Source organism: Aythya ferina, assembly GCF_964211825.1.
Source record: "Aythya ferina genome assembly, chromosome: 1".
Taxonomy (NCBI): Eukaryota; Metazoa; Chordata; class Aves; order Anseriformes; family Anatidae; genus Aythya; species Aythya ferina.
The window spans coordinates 47,943,632-47,966,271 of record NC_140296.1 but is presented as its reverse complement, the minus strand read 5'-3'; positions in this window follow the sequence as shown (position 1 = coordinate 47,966,271).

Here is a 22,640-nt window from a genome sequence, read left to right as displayed (position 1 = left end):
TTTTTTTTTAATGAGATTCCTTTTTATTAAATATGTAATGTGCCTGATCCTAATCTTGCTTATGTTGTATTTACATTTGTTCACTTGTTTCTCTTTTATCACTGTTTAACATGCATAAGCCTCATAATATCGCAATGCCATACTTCTAATGCACTTCACAAAATATCTATTAGTTATTTATGAAAAATGACTTTTTTCTGCTTAAAATTTAACAGAAACATCATAATGCATAATTTTTGGAATAGTTAATACTGAAAACAAATCAAATATGCAAGGAAATGCATTTAAAAGGAGTTTGCAAATAGCCTACCTAACAGAAACGTCATCCAGGCAGCCATTTATAAAAATTTACTGCTGTAATACACTATTCACTTGTGAAAAATTGTTCTAACTGTTGAACTCACCTGATGTAGGCTTTCAAAATTCTAACTAAATTTATATAATCTATTTCTAAATCAAAATTTGCGATAAGAATAAATAAAGCACTTTGATATTTTTTATCAATTAACAATTTCCATTCCAAACCTAAGAGGAAAGTACATGTGCAGATATATATGTATACATATATATATTTTTGTACAATATATTCCAGAAGTATTTGATTGACTAAATAATTGACTGTAATCTCATCATTATATGCCACATTTTTTAGGCTGATTTAAAATTCCCTTTGAAACCAAACTCCCATTAGAGGTAATCAAAATGATGCTTGAGAAAGTTGTTTAGGACTGGAATGACCACAGTTTTCTGCCAGTGTTTTTAAATTGTTCAAGCAGTAAAACAATAAAATATAATCTATGTCAGAATAAAAAAGTGCGAGTATTTACAGACGCACCTGAAGGTTTATCATGAAGGCAGGTAAAAGGTGCTTTTAAAAAGAAAGAAAAACAAACTTGAAATACAAAAGTTTAAGGATGTTATTTAAGGATGTTAAGGATGTTATTTAAGGATGTTAAGGATGTTATTGTATCACCCTTCAAGATGGGAACATAACTTGGACATGGAGATGGGGACATATCTGAAACTAGAGAATTTAAGTGTGATAAAATTTGCTCAAGTGAACAAATGCAAAGAGAAATCTTTAGAACGTTTTTGCAGGTGTCCTGGTTTCAGTTACAACAGAGTTGGTTTTCTTCCTAGTAGCTGGTAGAATGCTGTGTGTTAGCTTGGGATGAGAGGAGTGCTGATAACTTGCTGATATTTTAATTGTTGCAGAGCAGTGCTTACACCAAGCCAAGGACATTTCAGCCTCTCACTCTGTCCTGCCAGTGTGCAGTCTGGAGGTGCAGCAAGATCTGGGAGGGGACAGACCCAGGACAGGTGACCCAAACTAGCCAAAGGGGTATTCCATACCATCTGACATCATGCTGAACAATATATAGGGGTGGTTAGCTGGGGGAGGGGGGCCGGACTGCTCGGGGTTAGACTGGGCATCAGTCAGCAGATGGTGAGCAATTGCATTGTGCATCACTTGTTTTGTACACATTATTAGTAGTAGTACTATTATTATCATTATTGCTATTGTTATTATTTCTCTGTCTTAATAAACTGTCTTTATCTCAACTCACACGCTTCACTTTCCATTTCTCTCCCCCATCCCAGAGAGGGAGTTGGAAGGGTGAGCAAACAGCTGTGTGGTGTTTAGCTGCCAACCGGCTTAAACCACAGCAGTCCTTTTGTAGTCCTTGTAGTGAAGAAAAACAACAACAAAAAAAGATTTATGTGTGTGTGTATATATATATATATATATTGAGGAGAACAGGATCATGATTATTTTACATTAAAAGCATTCCAAGGTTTGAAGATTAGCCTCCTGACCAGACTCATCTTGCATTCCCAGTGTCTGTCTTTAGTCACCCAAGCACACTACCTAGAATATTTTGAAGAACACATAGAATAATATGCTGCAGAGGTTAACATAGCATTGAACATATCCAGCTGGACTATGCACAGGCAGCTCACAAGTAAGGTATGGATGAGAAACAGTCATCAAGATAGGATGTGATCACAAGACACGTTTGAAACGTTTTTTTCTATTGCTTTGAAAAACACTATTCAACTGAGTACAAATGCGCACCTGCTCCTGAATTTGCCATAACAGGACATAAATTAATTATATTTGCCATTCTTTGACTTTGAATTTAACTGAAATGGAGCTAGGAGATTTTTTGTTCCTTTAGAAGAAAGAGAGTTTGGGTTTTAATTTGTACAAAATTCATCTACTGTATAACAGTGTATCATAACATAGTGCATGGTCGCATACCAGACATTTGATAATTACATTTAAAGTATAATTTGAAGTATTTGAGTTGTTATACATTTGAAGTATAATGCTCACACAACCTGAAGTGTCATCATCTGGTGCCTGACTGACCTAACCATTTTGTATTCTAAAGAACATACACTGATTTCTGAAGACACTTTAAAATCACTCTTTAAGACATACTGTGTTGGTGTTGTTTATGCCCTTTGTGAGTTTGTTATTCCCTGACTCATTACAATCATTGCTACAATTTTGGTTGACAGCAGTGATGTGTGTTTCTCATGGAGTAAACAGGAAGTTCAGGAAGCTGCACCTTAGGTCAAGTCCCTAATGCTTTTACTGTTCTCTAATGTTGGAAGCAATCAAAGAAAGAAATGCTCTCAATCAAAATTTACTGAAATACTTATCATTATTCTTTAGTTTATAGTAGTTTGCATTTCAGCTACTTCTTACATAATAATGTCATTTTCATAAGAGTGCTGGAAAAGTGACAATATTTTAAAACTAAATATTGTTGAGATTCATTTCACCTATTGCTTTAAAAAATGAAGTATTTATGGATTAAACATGTTTCTCCAATACAAAATTCATATCAAATATCTGTGATGAATAGATAACATACTACAGCTTCCCTAGTGAAAACTAAAAAATATCTTTTAGTACTACATTTCTCTCTATAAGATATATTATGTAACTCATCATTCTGCTCTTTTACAAAGAACGTTGTATAATACTGAAAATTGTTTAAAAAACAGTTAGTACTGTCCTCCTGTAATCTCTCGTTCTCTTTCTCATTCTTGGTTCACTAGACAAAGGCTTTGTACAATTACTGTAAAAACAGTTAGTAAGGCCAAATCATGCTTTCACCATTATCCAATAATATGAATTATTAAATATTTTAAAAATATAAAAATGAAAGCTAAAATATTAACTTTTTAAAATACTTTTTTAAAATATTTTTTTAAATTAATAAATCTCCATTGGAAACATCTCAAGCACAATCAACAAGGACATAAATTGAGATACTGATTATTGACATATGGATATACATTCACTGTATGTGAAGAGTCAGCATCTTCTACATGATGTCTGCCTTTAAGCAAAGTGCTAGTCAGCCTAACATCTAAATCTTATTTTTAAATTAAAATAGGAGAGATTTGTTTAAGTATATAATCTGTTCAAAAAATTCTATCAAAGTAGGGATTTGGACAAATGTTCAGTGACCAAAAGTGACCACTCAGACTGTTCCAGCTTTTGCTGTAGATATATTAACTTCACAGAATGGTTGAATCATTGAATGTTTTGGGTTGGTTTGGAAGGGATCTTAAAGATCATTTAGGTCCAACCCCCCTCCCATGGCTAGGGACACCTTCCACTAGACCAAGTTGCTCAAAGCCCCATCCAGCCTGGCCTTGAACACTTCAAGGAATGGAGACATCCACAACATCTCTGGGCAACCTGTTCCAGAGCCTAACCACCTTCAATGTGAAGAATTTCTTATATCTATTTGAAATCTACTCTTTTTTATTTTAAAGTCTTTACACACTGTCTTATCACTACACTCACTGATAAAGTCCCTCCCCAGCTTTCCTGTAGGCCTGCTTTAGATACTGGAAAGCTGCAATGAAGTCTCCCTGGAGCCTTTTCTTCTCCAGGCTGAACAACCCCAATTCCTTCAGCTTGTCTTCATAGGAGAAGTGTTCCCTCCCTTTAATCATCTTTGTGACCCTCCTCTGGACTCATTCTAATAGGTTCATGTCCTTCTTATATATCACATCCCTTGACCTGCTGATAATACTTCTTTTGATGCTAAGCCAGGGTATAGTTTGTTTTCTGGGCTGCAAGTGCAAGTTGGCAGCTCATGTTGAGTTTCTCATCAACCAGTGCCCCCAGGACTTTCTCCTCAGGGCTTCTCTCAATCCATTTTCTGTCAGCCTGTATTTGTACTTGGGATTGCCCCAGCTCAGATGCAGGACCTTGTTCTTGGCCTTGTTGACCTTCACAAGGTTCTTATGGGTGCACCTCTAAGCTTTTCCAGGTCCCTCTGGATGGCTTTCCTTCCCTCCAGTGTGTCAACTGCACCCCACAGCTTGGTGTCATTGGCAAACCTGCTGAGGGTGCACTTCATCACACTGTCCATGTTGTTGATCAATATGGTAAAGAGCGCTGGTCCCAGTACAGACCCCTGAGGAACACAACTCATGACCGATCTCCACTTGGACCACTGACCACAATTCTTTGCGTGTGACAACCCAGCCAATATGTAGGAGTTTATACAGCCTTCTTTTGGCACAATTACTTAAAGAAATGATTTAAAGTAATACTTGATTGTGCAGCTCATATAGTTCTCAGACCAAGAGACTAGATATATAAATCTGGCATGGTAAAGCAAAGTTTGTGTGCATGGCTGAGAGAGACAGAAGGTTTTGATGTATGTGATGCTCAGTGGAGATTTTACAAAGGGCCTTTAGGAACATTTGCAAGTAGCCAGAGTCCCGTGCAGAGCAATTGTGTCAGAAGCCTTGCCTCATGCAAAATAAATAAATAAATAAATAAAAATGCTGTGGAATTTATTTTCCTTGAGGGAAGATTTGTTGTTTGCTAATGAATCTTGTATACCAAGCAAAGATTACAGATTTATTTATTTATTTTAAGTTCCCTTCATCTTCATATATTACCTGACAGAAGAGAATCAGCAATAACAATATTTTTCAGATAAATGCAGAAACTTGCATGATGAATTCTGGTTCAGTTTTCATTGTTTCCTTGCCATGGACAGGAAGAAATAACAAGGTAAGTTTTGAAACAAGCAGGTTGTGAAAGGACAGGTGCTATTACTACTGACTATTATTTAGTTGCTAAACCTTGTATAAGTGTAGGATGACAAAACTCATCACTGATGTAGTAGGGCAGAGCCAGCAGGGCAGAGCCAGGAAAGGGCAGCACAGCCTAATCTGAGAAGCTTGAAAAGTATTGCAAAGGTGTGCCTGCAACTCAGCAGCATGTTGCAAGGTCTTGCATAACAGCTTTCACTGGATCTTTGTATTAGTGTCCCAGACTGTAAGATCTCATCTGAGATGAAAATATAAGCTTTTTTATTTTTTATTTTTTAATTATTATTTATTTATTTATTTTCCAACTTCTACAATATGTTAACTATAGGATAAAGATGAAGCAGATGAAGGTAGTGATGTCTTAGATTGCCATGGCTATAAATTCCTGGGATTTAAGATACAACTATGACCATGTACAGTCTTCCTCCTCCTGCAATAGATATGGCTTAAATTTCAGCTGTTGTGGTTTAGTAAATTAATTCAAGTATTTCAAATATAATCAAGGAAGAAGATGAATTCAATTTTTTTCAGTGTTTCCATTAAGCCAAATTATCATCACTTGGTGACAATTTCCTATCGACAGGTCTGTGTCACTTGACGAGATGATATCCATGCTTTGGATCCTATTCCAAACCTAAGGTCAACATATGTTTGTAACTAGGGGAAAACAAACAAACAAACAAACAAACAAACATCTTAATTCACTGAACAGTTCTTCAGCTTTGTTTATTTTTATTTTTATTTTTTCCCTAGGTTGCTAAATCTGTTTCATGGGATAGCAATAGAAGTTAGTACTCAGGACACACTGGGAAGGTATAAATTGTCTGTATCACTGAGGGGGTAGGTCAACAGATCTACCAGCAGAAAGATTTGTGCAAGTTCTGTTCTGCATAACAATGTTTTTAAGCTACCTGAGTCTTTCTAACATAAATTTCATTTGCATTTGTCTGACATTCTTAAAACATTTAATCAAAAGTTAAATGTATTTAAGAAGTTTGTGATTCACCTTACAGGAAATGGATATCGGTAATTAAAAGCATACATCTGTTCTGGACATTGTACACACCATTTATGCCCATTTTGGAAATAAGTTAAGCTTTATTATATTTTTTATAAAAATGAATCATTTATATTAGTTTAAAAAACAAACAAACAAACAAAAAACAACAAAACAGCACTAAACAAAATTGCCTTACATAAAAACGGAACATTCACAGTGAGGAATATTTTACCTTGAAATTACTTTAGTATCAGCATACTGTCACAATTTGCTGCATGTTTTTCAGTGCTGGTAAACTTACTTCTCTTTTCCATTTGGCTGTGGTATTTTTCTCTCACATGAATAATTTTCTCTCACATGAGTAATGCAAGTGAGAAAGTGATGAGCCATCTACTTTGGATTGTTACCAAGTCTTGAGAATTTGTGCTTCATGTCTGACAGCTTATAATAGAAGCTGGATTTAATCCAATTTGATACACTACAAGGAGAGAAAGAAAACTCTTACTTTTTTTATTTGTATATTTTTTTTGGTAGTTTTAGCAGATTTAGCATTCACAAAAGCACTGTGTGAACACTCTGGTGAACATTACTGGCCAGCAGTTTCTTAATTTCAGCCACAGAACGAGAAGCAGCACCAATTCCAGTTTTGCCATTTGGCCCAGACTCTTTATTCTGGGGACCAAAAAACATAAAATAAAAATGAAAATAAATAAAAATAAAAATAAAAATAAAAATAAAAATAAAAATAAAAATAAAAATAAAAATAAAAATAAAAATAAAAATAAAAATAAAAATAAAAATAAAAATAAAAATAAAAATAAAAACAAACATAATAGTGAGAGGTGCTGAGCTATCTTGGATGTATTCAGCATATTGTATCTTTTATTAAATTGTTAATAGGAATACTAATTAAAAGAGTGACTATCAACAAATGAAATGAAGTACAGGTTATATAACTCCATCAATAACACCTTTTTGCCAACACTCAAATACTTTAATTTAAAAATTAACTGTGTTGACTCATTGTTTTCATAGCAGCTCATTCCATGACAAGTGGTTCATAAGGAAGATATCTGATACAAGCAGAGGTATTCCAACAGAAGATACAGCAAAGTAATGCAATAGTGATGACATTGTTTCAAGCTTCTGTACAACCTTTAAAGACTACATCTTATTAAAGTAATTGAGGGGCAAGGAAAACAATGATAAATATATATATATATAAAATGGAAACTGATCAGAAATAAATTTACATTACTAATACAACTATATGTTATAAAAGCATTAAAAAAGCAAACAAACAAAAACAAACCAAACCAAACCAACCAACCAACCAACCAACCAAACAAACAAAAAAAAACAAAACAGAATCTGTATCTGTCTTTGAGTCTTCATGTCAAATGGAAATTTATTGATTCAAATTCAGACAGTAATTCATATTCTTCCCCTACCTCCTGGTAACTATTTGTCTCAGCTGAATAACATACTAGCTCAGTATTTACAGCTTCATAACTCAGAAAATAAGAACCAGAAATTTAAAAACATGTGCATGGAAGTTAGCCATCATAAAGTATTTTAAAACCTGGCCTAAGGGCTAGGTGAAATAAGAGGTTACCTATTTTTGATTCTGTCAGAACAATGTCCACAAATTAGATTTGTTAGGTGAAGATGCCATTGAAAAATAAAGTTAGGGACCTTCTTTCTGGAAGGAGAAGGAAAGGAGATACTTAAACACCCAAAAATGGGAATTCATGACACCCAAACCAGTAGGCAGAAGGGTGACTCTGTTACATAATAGGGAATTGTGAAGAAAGCAGAGTGAAAACTTAGGTACCTAGCTGTAACACAAGCTTATGTGAAGAGGGGCTATGTCTCCATAAATAAATAAAAGTGGAAAGAGGCACAATGTGTAATTGTTGCATGCAAGGCCAAGTAACACCAACTCAATGGTATTCAAATTTAGCTTATCTCAAGCTCTCTCCAGAACTGAGTTATCCTGGACAGATCTGTAAGCCAATGGAACAACTAAAAACTAGATTCTGATAACTAAGCTTATGCTTGCACCCTTTTATTTGTTAGCAGAGACATACTGGCAAGAGTGGGATTCATATGTCGAAAAATTTCTTATCACCTACAATAGTCCTCTGAATAGAATTATATTAACATTTTATTTTAAGAGAAGACCAGACCATGAAGAATGTCCAAATCTTCCATAACCATGAGCCAGATCCATATTTTTCACTTTGAAGTGTTGAAATGAAATCATTCATCACTCTAATCTTGAAGGGAGACAAATTTCACAAGTCAAATCAATAAGACAGAAAAAAAAAAAAAAAAAAAAAAAAAAAAAAAAAAAAAGTATGTAGTAATCTACTGCTTCTGACTGCAACATTCCGTTCAGTGAATCAAGACTTGGGTTTGGCTATGCTGAATGGAAAACTTGAAAAGAGGAACCATCTTGGCTCCAACATACTTAGGTCCCTTTACCTAGGTAATTTGCTGTTAGCACATACCCAACCTGACATAACAAGGAAAGGAATTTCACGTGTAGCGTGCTTTAACCACTGAGCTTAAAGGGGTGAGAGGCATAAGATGTTCTTGGGAGCTCAGTGTAATAAACATGCTTTTAACGGTTTCTGGATTGATCATAGGCTCAGGAGAAGTAAATTTGAGTGGATTTAAGAGTGATCTTAACACATTATTAGAACAACCAGAAGAATGAAACAAGTCTTTCATACAATTATATCACTTTGATATCAGAAATACAGATCCTCGATTATTAGTTGAATGAAGGACTTAATTAGAATTTTAGGTATAGACACCTGTAACACCAGCTAGAAGTTAAAATTCCCCTTGCATCCTTTTTGTTTTAACACCATTCATAATTTTTAAAATAATTGAAGTTAGCCATTTCATTGCAAATCATTGGGCTTCTGACTAAATGCAGAATTTGTGAAACACCATCTAATCCTTTTATGACCTCAGTCAATTAGCATTTGATTTCAACAACTGCTGTTTAATCGTTTTTTTTTTGTTGTTTTTTTTTTTGTTTGCTATTTTTTGTTGATAATTGGCGATAATCAAATTACAAAAAAAAAAAAAAAAAAGTTAATGAATCTTACCAAATATATGTATTATAAACCATATATATATAAATAAATAGATTGTAAGATATTTCTGTGCATATAGATTCTTTCCCTGTATTAAAAAAAATGTTTTAAACAGACAAACAACTGAAGCATTTGATATAGGTATTTAGATTATCTTTCAGCATATTCTTTGCAGGTATGAAACAGTTGCTGTGAAAAGAAAAAAATAAAAAAAAAAATATGCCTGTAGTCCTCTCTTTCTTGATCCTGTACAGATTCATTATTTTCACTTCTACATTTCTCACAAAATCTTCATTTTTTTTTCACTTATACTACCCTTATTTTCAAAAAGTCTTTGCAAGGCTATACACCAAAGGTTTTGTCAGAGAACTGAAGGAAAAGACCGTTTATAAAATGAAAGATAGTTCAAGGGAAGAAGTTAAAGGGTAAAAACTAAGTATAGGAAACAGTCAGCAGTAAGATGATGATGCTGGGATCGATTATATTCAGCAACATCAGGGGAGGAGAAAAAAAAGTGACAAAAAAGTGTGAACAATAATATTCTCAAGTTAGTTCACAGATGAATGCTGTGCTCCAGACAAATGTCACAGTTCTCTAAAATCATTGTTTTAATGGGCAGCAGCAGAAAACAAACAAACAAACAAACAAACAAACAAACAAAAAGTTGATTTTATATAAAAATTCTGATCACCCATGTCTTAAGTAGTGTGTATAGTTCTATTGTATACCATTCTAAAAGCAGGAAGAAGAAATAAGAAATGTACTGAGAACAAAAACAAACAACAAAAGCAACAACAAAACTCCCATTGGGGCACAACAATGCTTTGCAACCTACAGTCTGGGGAAGAGCACCTGGAAAGCTGTCTGGCGTAAAGGGACCAGGAGAATGGCGGGAGGGAGTGGTGCCAATAGCAATCTGAATGTCAGCCAGCAGCATGGACAAGAAGGCCAACAGCCTCCTCCTGGCTTGTATCAGAAATAGTGTGGCCAGTGGGACCAGTGAAAATGATTGTTCCCCTATACTTGCCTTTGGTGAGGCTACATCTCAAATACTGTGTTTTGTTTTGTTTTGGGCCCCTCACTACAAGAAGGACATCAAGGTGCTGGAGCGTATCCAGAGAAGGGCAACAAATCTGGTGAAGGGTCTAGAGAATAAGTCTTATGAGGAGCAGCTGAGAGAGCTGGGGTTGTTTAGCCTGGAGAAAAGGAGGTTCAGGGGAGTATTTATTACATTCTACAGTTACCTTAAAGGAGGCTATAATGAGGTGGAAATCGGTCTCTTCTCCCAAGGACCAAGTGATGAGATGAGGGAGTGACCTTAAGTTCTGCCAAAGGAGATTTAGGTTGGATATTAGGAAAGATTTCTTCACTGAAAAGTTGTGAAGTATTGCAACAGGTTACCCAGGGAAGTAGTTGAGTCACCAGCCCTGGAGATCTGCAGAAAATATAGTGCTTAGCGGCATAGTTTAATAGTGGACTTCACAGTGCTAGGTTAAAGGTTGGACTAGATGTTCTGAGAGGTCTTTCCCAACCTAAATAACTATAACATATAACATGTATTATATAAAGTTACCTAATTCAGCAGTAGTAGAAAAAGAAAAACAACTCCTACCCTCATAAATACATGTATATATAGATTTCTATTATAGCTTTACTTTCCTAAACTGAGTATTCTTGTCCATTATTCTGCCCTTTCTCATTATACAGTTTTCTTTTCACTTTCTATACCTTTCATTTTCTGTCTTTCTTACTCCTGTTAATTCATACCACAAAATGTATCTTTCCTTCTTCATCTCCTTGCTTCTTCCCATTTTCTGTCCCCAAAGCAACCTATTCTTAACTGAGATGCTGGAAGCAAATAACTGCTCTCCATTTTTTTTTTGTTCATGGTGTGTGGATGTCCAATTTTGAAAATATCTGAAATCTAATATTAATCACATGCTTAAGAAAAGATGTTTACCAAAATCACATTTGAATTTTGACATAAAAATTATTCTCATTTTTATTATGTCTCTAATCCATTTAAATATAACATGTTATAAATTAGCTCACTATGTTTATGGGTTTGTTTCTTAATTTAGGATTATTTGGTTAAAATAACTACTTTATTTTTTTTTTTTTTCCCCAGTAATTTCCAAACCGTAAAGAAAACTTTCAGTATCAGGATACAATATCCCTCCTATAGTTACCCACTAGAATACTGGTATCAGCTTCTTCAGGAAGGTTAGTGTTTTTACAGCATGAAGTAGCAAGAGTGCTACAGACTATCTGTTCCCTCTTTTTTTTTTTTTTTTTTTTTTTCCTCTCTCTTTTGTTTTGTTTTGTTTCTTTCTTTCTTCTACTTTGTTTTTATGTTATTGTTTATCTGTATGTACTTGGTGACAATAACCTAATCAATAGGTCATTCAGAAAGCAAAATGAGCATGTAGTGAAGGTATCTTTATTGGCATTTCAGTCAGTCAGAATACAGACTCATATTCGCAGTATCACACTGACAAACAAAAAACTTTAATAAGGCAGAAGTTTTCATTGGGTAAACACTGAGTTTGATCTTATATTCTATGGATCTAAAATCTCAGCTTTTTCATAACCAATGAAAAAGCTTAGATACTGCTCAGCATTATCTCATTGTTTGCATATAAATCAGAAAGAGCAAACTTTCTAAAGTTATGCAAACAGTTTAGTTATTTTTGTTACAGCAATGTTACGTAAATGCTAGCAGTAGTATTACTGGTAACAGTATATTTATACAACTGAATTCTGCCAGCTATTCTGCTGAATCTGACTAGTTCAGGCTTTATTGTATTTCTTCTTTTTGTGCAGCCCAATTGAGTAGAAATTTGTCCAGGCCTTCTGAACATTTGCAAACTGTGCCTTATCAGGAACCATAAACTATGGGGATTAAGTACTCCTGTTCTCCTTCCTCATCTCTGTCCCAGAATAAATCCGCATCCAAACATGCAGTGCACGGGCACTTTTCTCATCTTTTCTCTCTAGCTCAGCCACTTTTCAGCCTTATATTTTCATTTGAGCTTTAAGGTATTCCAGACAAGAATACATTTTCCTGCTTTGAATTGAATGATTTACTTAGTCTGTCCTGTCTTCCTGATGTATATGACAACAGAACTAATAAGTGATTCTATCTCCTTTTTTTTTTTTTTTTTTTTTTCTGTCACTCATAAATATAATGGGAAAATAATAGTTACAATGTAGTGTAATGCAGTTATATAAAGCAATAATAGATGGAAGAGCATAGATCAATACATACCAGTATGAAGTTGGCTTGATGATAATTGTGAATTATGTGGTATTGATATTCTTTAAAATCCTAATTTATTAATCTTAATTTATTAATCTTAATCTTAATTACATTATTTGAAAATATATGAATATAGACATTTTAATGCATATCTCTTAATTGCCACATTATGTATTGTTTAATTATTATTATGTACTTTGCTTATGAGGCTGCAGTCTTTTTAGATGACAGAAAATTAGGCCCTGGTCAATAAGGGGTTCTGCTATTCATTTAGTGAGTTTGAAACAATAATGTCAAGCTTACCATTTTCAGACTCTCCAGCAAATAAGACAGATAACAGAAAGCTGTACTCAGCAGATTTAGCTTGCATTTTTTAGATAGCACTTTAAAATCTCTGTGAATGTCTACAACATAGCTTACTGAAAAATTCTCTCTTTTTTTTTTTTTTTTTCTTCCTAAATTATCACAATTAAGTAAAGAACTTTACAGCTCACAACATTATTTGAAAGCTACATTTGGATTCATAGTAATTGCCCTTGGCATTTATAATTTGATAGTCACAGAGCATTTCCTTCATTCTAAAGTAGTTAAACTTTATTGTAATAGGTCATTGTTTGTACTATTGTATTTAAAGCATTTCACTGCTACATTTATAATCCTAGTACTCTAGGGTGGTATAATGTATCCATGAAAGTATGCTTTGTGTAAAAACTTGGTGTGCAAAATGTGTGTCCATCTTCATATAAGCTTAAAAAATGCTATCATTATGCATGTTTTGCTTTGGTTGCCTATACTTGGCAAGTAAAAACAAGTTAATGCCTGAAATTTAGGAACTGAAATACAGTTATGTCTCTGGGCCAAATGTAAAGAAGGAATGAAAATGGGGAGCTCTATATTTGCAAAAAGGCATGCATAAATATTCGCTATTATGTATAGCTTCCATTGTGTGAAAAGTCTTAGTCCATGAATTATGCTGCATGCAAATGTGACTGGTAAGCATACAAAGAGAATTATGGATATTTGAAAATTTGGGTCTTCATTTACAGCACTCTATAATACTATCTAATGATTTTTATTTATTTATTTATTTATTTTACTGCTAATGCTCTAAAAATGCACAATAACAAACAATGTCATCAGGATACTGCTGTTAAAAGTTAGTTATGACAGAAAGTCACAAAAACAGAAAACTCATTTTTATCATATTGATGTTGAATCAGTGACACCTAACAAAGAACAAAGTGTAGGTGGTCTGTTAAGTCAAAGTCCTCTATTTTTCTCATGAGAGGTCAATATATCTTCTAGATTTGTGTTACAGTAAAGAAAATTAAAAACAAATTAACAGACTGCAAGAAATAGTTTGAAATGTGAAATAAACTGTTAAAGTCCTTTTGAGTTGTCCTCAGCACACCAGCAGTCTAAATGCAAACCCTGTGGCCAACCCTACATGTACCTTGTTTTTTGCACCCAAAACTTTTAAATGCATAAATATATAATCCACTGATTATCTTGATACATATAACACATTTAATGCCATCTACATACTCAAGATAGTCAATATCAGCATATGGAGAAAATAAAGAAGAGGAAAGAATGTGAGATAACATCACTAGTATGTTTTAAAATCTATTAGAAGTTTGTTCTGTGATTTCTGGGCTTCAACTTATCTCTCCAAAAAAGTATTTTAGAAATGAGATACACTGCCTTTGGTGTATTTTGGGGTATTTATCTCAAAATTGAAGATAAATCAGGAGCTGCAAAGCTCACTTTCATTATATGAGAATAGCTATTATTCCATACAATGTGTTTTTTAATGTACTTTAAAAATAATTTCTAATAAGAAAATATTTTTTTAACAAGAAAATAAATGTTAACAAAACAACAGATTTATCTGTTTATACAATATCCTTCATATTGTTGTCTTATCTCAAACAGTAATCATAAACTGATATCTAACAAAAACAATGATGAGGCAAGCATATACTGCACTGACTACCTCCTTATGTCATATTATCTTCCCCTCATGAAGAGTCCTGATGACTTGCATCTATTCAGAAATTCTCATCAGAGCTCTCTTCCAAGTATTTTTTTCTATGCCTTCTGGAACCCATATAAATATTTTGCATCCACAAATGGCATGCAACCGTTGCACGTATGATGACTTCCTCTACTTGTTGTGAATCTAAATCTTACTAACTTCTCACATTGTCTAAGAAAAGATAATAAATATCCCTGTCCATAATTTTTATGCGATTCATGATTTTTCTTTATTATTTTCTACTATATCCCTGTATTCCACACACACACCTTTTTTTTTTTTTGTTGGTCTTTTGACATAAGAATCCCACGATTCTACTATTCAGATGCTATTAGGTTCCATAGTTTTGAACATATTTATTACTCTTCTCTGAATATCTGTCAGTTCAAATTGTTCCTTTTGAAACGAAGAAAGAAAAACTATATCTATGTAGAAAAGATATGAGCAAACCAAGGCAAGATTTAGAACTATATTAAAAAATCCTATTCATGATGGTTTGTAAGAAATTTTTTTTTGCACTGAAGAAAGCCTGAAACATTTCATTTGGTGAGGAGGGGTTGGTGTTAGGTGTAGGCCAGTTTGCCTTGCCTTGCCTTGCCTTGCTTTCCCTTCCCAACTGAAAATTAATTATCTCAATAAATAGCAACAAAATTTTCCAATAACTCAAAAACTTCATCTGTATGTACCATCTAAAATCACTGAAGCATTTATAAGTACTTTATTTTTGAAGAGATCAAGTATAGGGAAGAACAAGTGTGATTTAATTTTATTTTACTGCTTTAAATTCATTAGCATTATAGTAAAAACAGAAGGATTAGGAGATTAATCGTTTTCAAGAAGTACTATATTTAAGTACTGGTAAAAAAAAATAATAAAAAAAATGTAAAGAAGGAATAACTTGGAATTTAGCCATAATTGTGATTGTACTGTCACAATTAGATCTAGAACACCTGTGACATGCACCTGTGATTGTAAGACATCTATTTTAAATATTATTCACATTTAATCTTATTTTATTAAGGCATGACAACAGTACAGGAGATAAAATTAATGGCTCAGCTCTCACTCTGAATGATGCTTGTCATGTATCCAGTGGTGATTACTGGGTTATTCTGTAATATACCCAGTAAATGTAAATACCCAGTACAATATTTACAATATCCCTTAATACTTAATATTCAGTATAATATTTTATCTTCAGTACTCCCTAGAAAAAATATACAACAGTTCCTAGGTTGTATTGTTGTTATTGTGGTTGCTTTTTATTATTATTATTATTAGGAAGACAAGGTTGTTTTTGTTTGTTTCAATGCTTTTAATGATTCTTTTAAATTACAGGCGGTAGAAGTAGACAGAAGTAGTGAGTTGAACACTCAACATCCATAATTACATAAATATGTACTGTACATTGTAACATTGTAGCTGTGATAATTTTCTTTTAATGTGTCTTCAATACAACAGACATTTTAAAGACCATTAACTCCAAGATTTGCCCAACAAACCATGATGATGTATTATTAACAAAATGTATATAATCAAGCTGCTTTTACAACACAACACAGATTGAACAAACATATAATTAGAAAGCTATTATTTTTAGCAACATAGAACCACTGAAGATTTTTGTGCTTAGGCTTTCTTTGTTAGGCTTTACTTACAAATGACCATATACACTACAACAACTGTGCCTGCATGTTATGCACTAAGCTTTGCTAAAAGTCATCCTGATAAAAGACTAAAAATATTTGTTATTTTCCATTGCCCATGACCACATGTTTAATCTGTCTAAAAATAGAGAGAAATTAATTTGTGCCTTTGATTTATTATTCAGATCAGAGAAGGCCAACCCATTCTTACTGTTTTATGGGTGGAAAGGGTGAAGGAATTCAGTTTCCCACTGTGTGCTTAAACTTCAGGATCACACAGCATTTCAGTCTACTAACAGCTTTGAAGATAAAGAGATTCCTATCAAAGAGATGGACTGAAGGTGGTGGGCCTGTTTCCCTCTATATTACCTAGTTTTACATTCAAGCAGAAATAAGTGATATAACCTGAAGACTGATCATATATCTAAACTCTCATTTTTATTTTTAGCCCACTGAGTCTCCTGGAAATCATAGGTCTTACTGAATCCAAAAACAGAAAATTGCAGGATTGGAACCTTACTCCATAACATGCAGGCCATGCAGCACATGAAAGGAGAAGCTATACTTTTTACTATTTATTATTAAATTTCTGTACATTACAGAATCACAGAATTGTCTAGGTTGGAAGAGACCTCAAGATCATTGAGTCCAACCTCTGGCCTAACACTAACAGGTCCTCCACTAAATCATATGACTAAGTTCAACATCTAAATGTTTTTTAAAAACCTCCAGGGATGGTGACTCAACCACTTCCCTGGGCAGCCCATTCCAATGCCTCACAACCCTCTCAGAAAAGAAGTTCTTCCTAATATCCAACCTAAAACACGCTGCCGCAACTTTAGCCCATTCTCCCTTGTCCTGTCACCAGGCACATGGGAGAATAGACCAACCCCCACCTCACTACAGGCCTCCTTTAATTTAATTATAGAAAGTGATAAGGTCATCCCTCAGCCTCCTCTTCGCCAGACTGAACAATCCCAGCTCCCTCAGCTGCTCCTCGTAAGACCTGTTCTCCAGACCCCTCACCAGCTTCGTCACCCTTCTCTGGACTCGCTGGAGCACCTCGATGTCCTTCTTGTAGCAAGGGGCCCAAAACTGAACACAGTACTTGAGGTGCGGCCTCACCAGAGCTGAGTACAAGGAAACAATCACTTCCCTAGACCTGCTGGCCACACTGCTTCTGATACAAGTCAGGATGCTTCTTGGCCACCTGAGCACACTGCTGGCTCATATTCAACTGACTATCCACCAATACTCCCAGGTCCTTTTCTCCGCCAGGCAGCTTTCCAACCACTCATCTCCCAGCCTGTAGCTCTGCTTGGGGTTATTGCACCCCAGGTGCAGGACCTGGCAGTTGGCCTTGTTGAACTTCATACAGTTGACCTCAGCCCATCGGTGCAGCCTATCCACATCCTCCTGCAGAGCCTTCCTACCCTTGAGCAGACTGAGACAGGCACCTAACTTGGTGTCATCTGCAAAGTTACCGAGGGTGCACTCAATGCCCTCATCCAGATCATCGATAAAGATATTAAAGAGGACTGACCCCAGTACCGAGCCCTGGGGAACGCCACTGGTGACTGGCCTCCAACTGGATTTGACTCCATTCACCACAACTCTTTGGGTCCAGCTATAAAGCCAGTTTTTAACCCAACGAAGCGTGTGCCAGTCCAAGCCAAGAGCAGCCAGTTTCTTGAGGAGAATGCTGTGGGAGACGGTGTCAAAAGCCTTACTGAAGTCAAGGTAGACCACATCCACAGCCTTTCCCTCATCCACCAAGCACGTCACTTTGTCACAGAAGGAGATCAGGTTCATCAAGCAGGACCTGCCTTTCATAAACCCATGCTGACTGAGCCTGATCGCCTGGTTGCCCTGCAAGTGCTGCGTGATGACTCTCAAGATAATCTGCTCCATGAGCTTCCCTGGTACTGAGGTCAAACTAACAGGCCTGTAGTTCCCCGGGTCTACCCTCCGGCCCTTCTTGTAGATGGGCATCACATTTGCTAGCCGCCAGTCGACTGGGACCTCCCCTGATAGCCAGGACTGTTATAATGATGGAAAATGATGATAAATGATGAAAAGTGGCTTGGCCAGCTCCTGCACCAGTTCTCTCAATATCCTCAGGTGGATTCCATCTGGACCCGTCAACTTGCATGTATCCAAGTGCTGTAGGTCTCCAACCATTTCCTCATGGATAGTGAGGGTCACATTCTGCTACCCATCCCCTTCCACCATTTCAGGGTGTTGGGTATCCAGAGAGCAACTGGTTTTGCTGCTATAAAGACTGAGGCAAAGAAGGCATTAAGCACCTCAGCCTTTTCCTCATCTTTTGTAACTATGTTCCCCCCCACATCCAGTAAAGGCTGGAGATTCTCCTTAGTCCTCTATTTTGTATTAATGTATTTATAAAAATATTTTTTGTTGTCTTTGATGGCAGTAGCCAGATTGAGCTCCAGATGAGCTTTGGCCTTTCTAATTTTGTCCCTGCACTGCCTCACAACATCCTTATAGTCCTCCTCAGTGGCCCGCCCTCTTTTCCAAAGATTGCAAACCCTCTTTTTCCTCCTAAGCTCAAGCCACCACTCTGTTCAGCCAGGCCTGTCTTCTTCCCTGCCAGCTTGTCTTTGGGCACATGGGGACAGACCACTCCTGAGCCATTAAGATTTCCTTGTTGAAGAGCGCCCAGCCTTCCTGCACTCCTCTGCTCTTCAGAACCTCTTCCCAAGGGACTCTACCAACCAGTGTCCTGAGCAGTTCAAAGTCAGCCCTCCAGAAGTCCAATTCAGTGGTTTTACTGGTCCCCTTCCTGGCTTCTCCAAGAATGGAGAACTCTACCATTTCATGGCCACTCTGCCCAAGACAGATTCCAACCACATCTCCCACCAATCCTTCTCTGTTTGTGAAGAGAAGGTCTAGCAGGGCACCTCCCCTGGTAGGCTCACTAACCAGCTGCGTCAGGAAGTTATCTTCCACGCTCTCCAGAAACCTCATAGACTGCTTTCTCTGGGCTGCGTTGTGCTTCCAGGATATGTCTGGGAAGTTGAAGTCCCCCACGAGAACAAGCGCTGACGATTTCACAACTTCTGCCAGCTGCCTGTAGAACTCCTCATCCATCTCCTCATCCTGGTTTGGTGGTCTATAACAGAACCCCACCAGGATGCTTGTCTTGTTGGCCTTCCCGCTGATTCTAACTCATAAGGACTCAACGTTATCATTTCCAGCCTCAAGTTGCATGACATCAAAACACTCTCTAATATAGAGAGCCACACCACCACCCCTTCTGTGCTGCCTGTCCCTTCTGAAGAGCCAGACATTGCAGCACTCCAGTCATGAGAGTGGTCCCACCACATTTCCATGATGGCAACCAAGTCATAGCCTGCCTGCTGCACAATGGCTTCCAACTTCTCCTGTTTGTTACCCATGGTGTGTGCATTAGTGTTGATGCACTTCATCTGGGCCACTGCCTTCTCTGGCCTAGCCATTATTCCCCCTGGGACACCTCCAACAAGCCTTATTTCATCCCCGACCCCCTTCTTACCTCGTTTAAAGCCTTGTCAATCAGCCCTGCCAGCTCCTGGCCTAGTATCCATTTTCCCCTTAGAGACAGGGACCTGTCTGTTGCCATCAGGCCGGGTGCCAAGTAAAGCGCCCCATGGTCAAAAAAAAAAATATTTCTGTGTTGGCACCAGCCTCTGAGCCACATGTTTATCAGGTGGGCTTTCCATGTCCTCTCTGAAGCCCTCACTGCCACCGTAGGGATAGATGAAAACATCACCTGTACTTGCACTCCATCCAGTAATCATCCCAGTCCCCTAAAGTCCCATTTGACAGTCTTCAGGCTTCTCTCTTCAATGTCATCACTGCCAGCCTGGACTATTAAAAGAGGATAAGAATCAGAGGGGTGAGCCAGGTTGGAAAGCTTTCTGGCAATGTCCCTGGCCCTGGCCCCAGGGAGGCAGCAGACTTCCCTACGGGTAGGGTGAGGCTGACAAATAGGGCCCTCTGTTCCCCTGAGAAGGTAGTCGCCCACAAAAAACACCCTTCTTTCTGTCTTGGTGGAAGGAAGCATTGCAACATAGTAACTATTATGAAAGTATTCTAGTCTACTTTCAGAGTTTTTTTTTTTTTTTTCTGATATTGCTATTAATCACTTCTACCTCAACACACACTTCACCTTTTTATTTTGTGCCTACTATAATCATAAGTAAATTATTTGTGAGATTTATCTTAATAACTGTTTCACAGAAGTAAATAATAATAATAATAATAATAATAATAATAATAATAATAATAATAATAATAATAATAATAATAATAATAATAATAATAGCTGACTGTCAGAGTCATGGGCTTAGTCACAGGGCTATAAAATGCAACAGTACATTTTTCTGGGTAAACTTGGGTCTGGAAGCTGTTTATTTATTTTGCATTGGATAGAGACCAAGTTAATAAACTTTGCTGGGCCAAAATAATCTGCATGAATCTGAAGGATGAAAAACACAGTAAAAGTTATACATGTATGTATACATTGTAGTACCTTGTACTTAGAGCTATTAGCTTGAGAGCAACCTAGTATCAGAGCTAAACTCAGAGCTAAACAGAGCTAAACTGGGTTCAGCTGTGTGACAACATAACGATCTCTTCTTGGAGGATGCAATATGAAAATATCCAAACAATTCTTGGTCCAGAAGGATTTAAGAAGGATTTATAAGAAGGATTATAAATCTAGAGGGGTCTGCTAGACCCCTAAGTGCAGTATTTTAATCGGTTTTAGTATTAGCATGCTGATTTCATTCTGTGGCTATACTTTGTACAGCAGAGAACTGACCATATCAAATTGGCATTAAACACAATTTGCATCTTGTTAGTGAAAATGCAGTAATTCTGATCTTTTTTAGTGACGCCCAATGCTTACAGTTTGTGGCGATATTTAATTTGGTGTTAAATAGCTGTGATAAACTGAGCGTAAATAATATACTTATATTAGAATTGCTATAGCAATTCTTAGTTCATAGAGAAACATGCAGGAGACTAATATTAAATGAAAAGGGAATATCTATGCCATAAATAAATTTTACTTTACATGCTTTATATATATCTCCATACACATGCAGAAATTAGATCCTATTACCATATAAAGTGGTAATGAAAGAAGATTTACATTAATTTTTTTGGAGAACAGTTCATAGAGTAACATCCTTCAATTTATTCCTGTAGAAATAAAAGCTGCATGGCAAAGCTTAAGTTTTTAAATTCCTGAGAAGCCTATTTTACAAGTAATATTGATTGTTTGACTCTTTACATGTCACAGACCTCCATGAAACTTTATTTAACGAACCCATACCAAATACCTAGTGAAGTAACACATATCAGCTTCCATAAACATTGGATTAGGTTTAAAGTAGAGGTCATTTTGTTTTGTTTTGGTTTTGTAACTATGAACCATTATCAGTGCTCAAATGGATATTTCATTAGAATTGCAAAATGAGGATACAGAAAAGACAATAAATCTTAATTTTCTACAAAGTTAAATACAAAAGTTAGGGAGAATATTCTTTAAAGCAGAAACTATGTAGAAATAATCAAAATCTAAATTAATTATTAAAAAAAAAAAAAAAAAGAAAAAAGAAAAAAAAAAAGAAAAAAGGAAAAAGAAAAAAGAAAAAAAGAGAGTTTCTGGCATTCCACCCCCAAGTGCTCTTGCTCAAATGTCTACTATGAAAAAGAAACTGAGGAAAGAAATAATTGTCAGGGGAAGGGATCACTTTTTATAGAGTCATGCATAGGACTTGGTCTAACCTTTCAACTCTGCTGCAAATACAGTAAAAAAGAAAAAAATGTGGAAAAAAATAAAGAGACAACATGAAAGAAATTAAAGACAGAATAAATTATCTAGATCTAAAAAATATAACTGTATAAACAATCATGCCACAAACTGAGATTACTGAATTCAGAATCTTGTAGTGTTCCCTCTAGTTGCTTTGTTCAGGGCCACCTTTCCAGCAATCATAAGGTCTGCATTTTACTCAAATTCCCTAGCCACTACAATAGGTGAGATCTTCTCACAGTAATCATAAAAACAGTAGTTTTTGCAAAAGGAATGAAGAAAGGCTAGGTGGCACTTTGGGCATTTAATGACGGTACAAAGTAGATACATTTATATTTATGATTAGGAGGCTCCCTAAAAAATGTTATTTGAGAAAGGTTAGAAATAATTTAACAGCTCCCCAGAGAAGTTCCTGAATGGGCTTCTGTGCAAATACAAGCTTGGTCACAGCAATATAATCACATACGAGTCATGTTGCTGCAGCTGTGATTGTGTGAGGACAATAACCGACTCAGCCCTTGTAGGGAGAGGCAATGTGTTTATTATACTAGATAATACAACCAGGAAAACAAACTCACCACCACCCCTAGCAACAAAACAGTGTTGCTTTTCAAAAACATTTTCTCCTGCAGGTTTTATAAACACGACACACGCACACACACACAT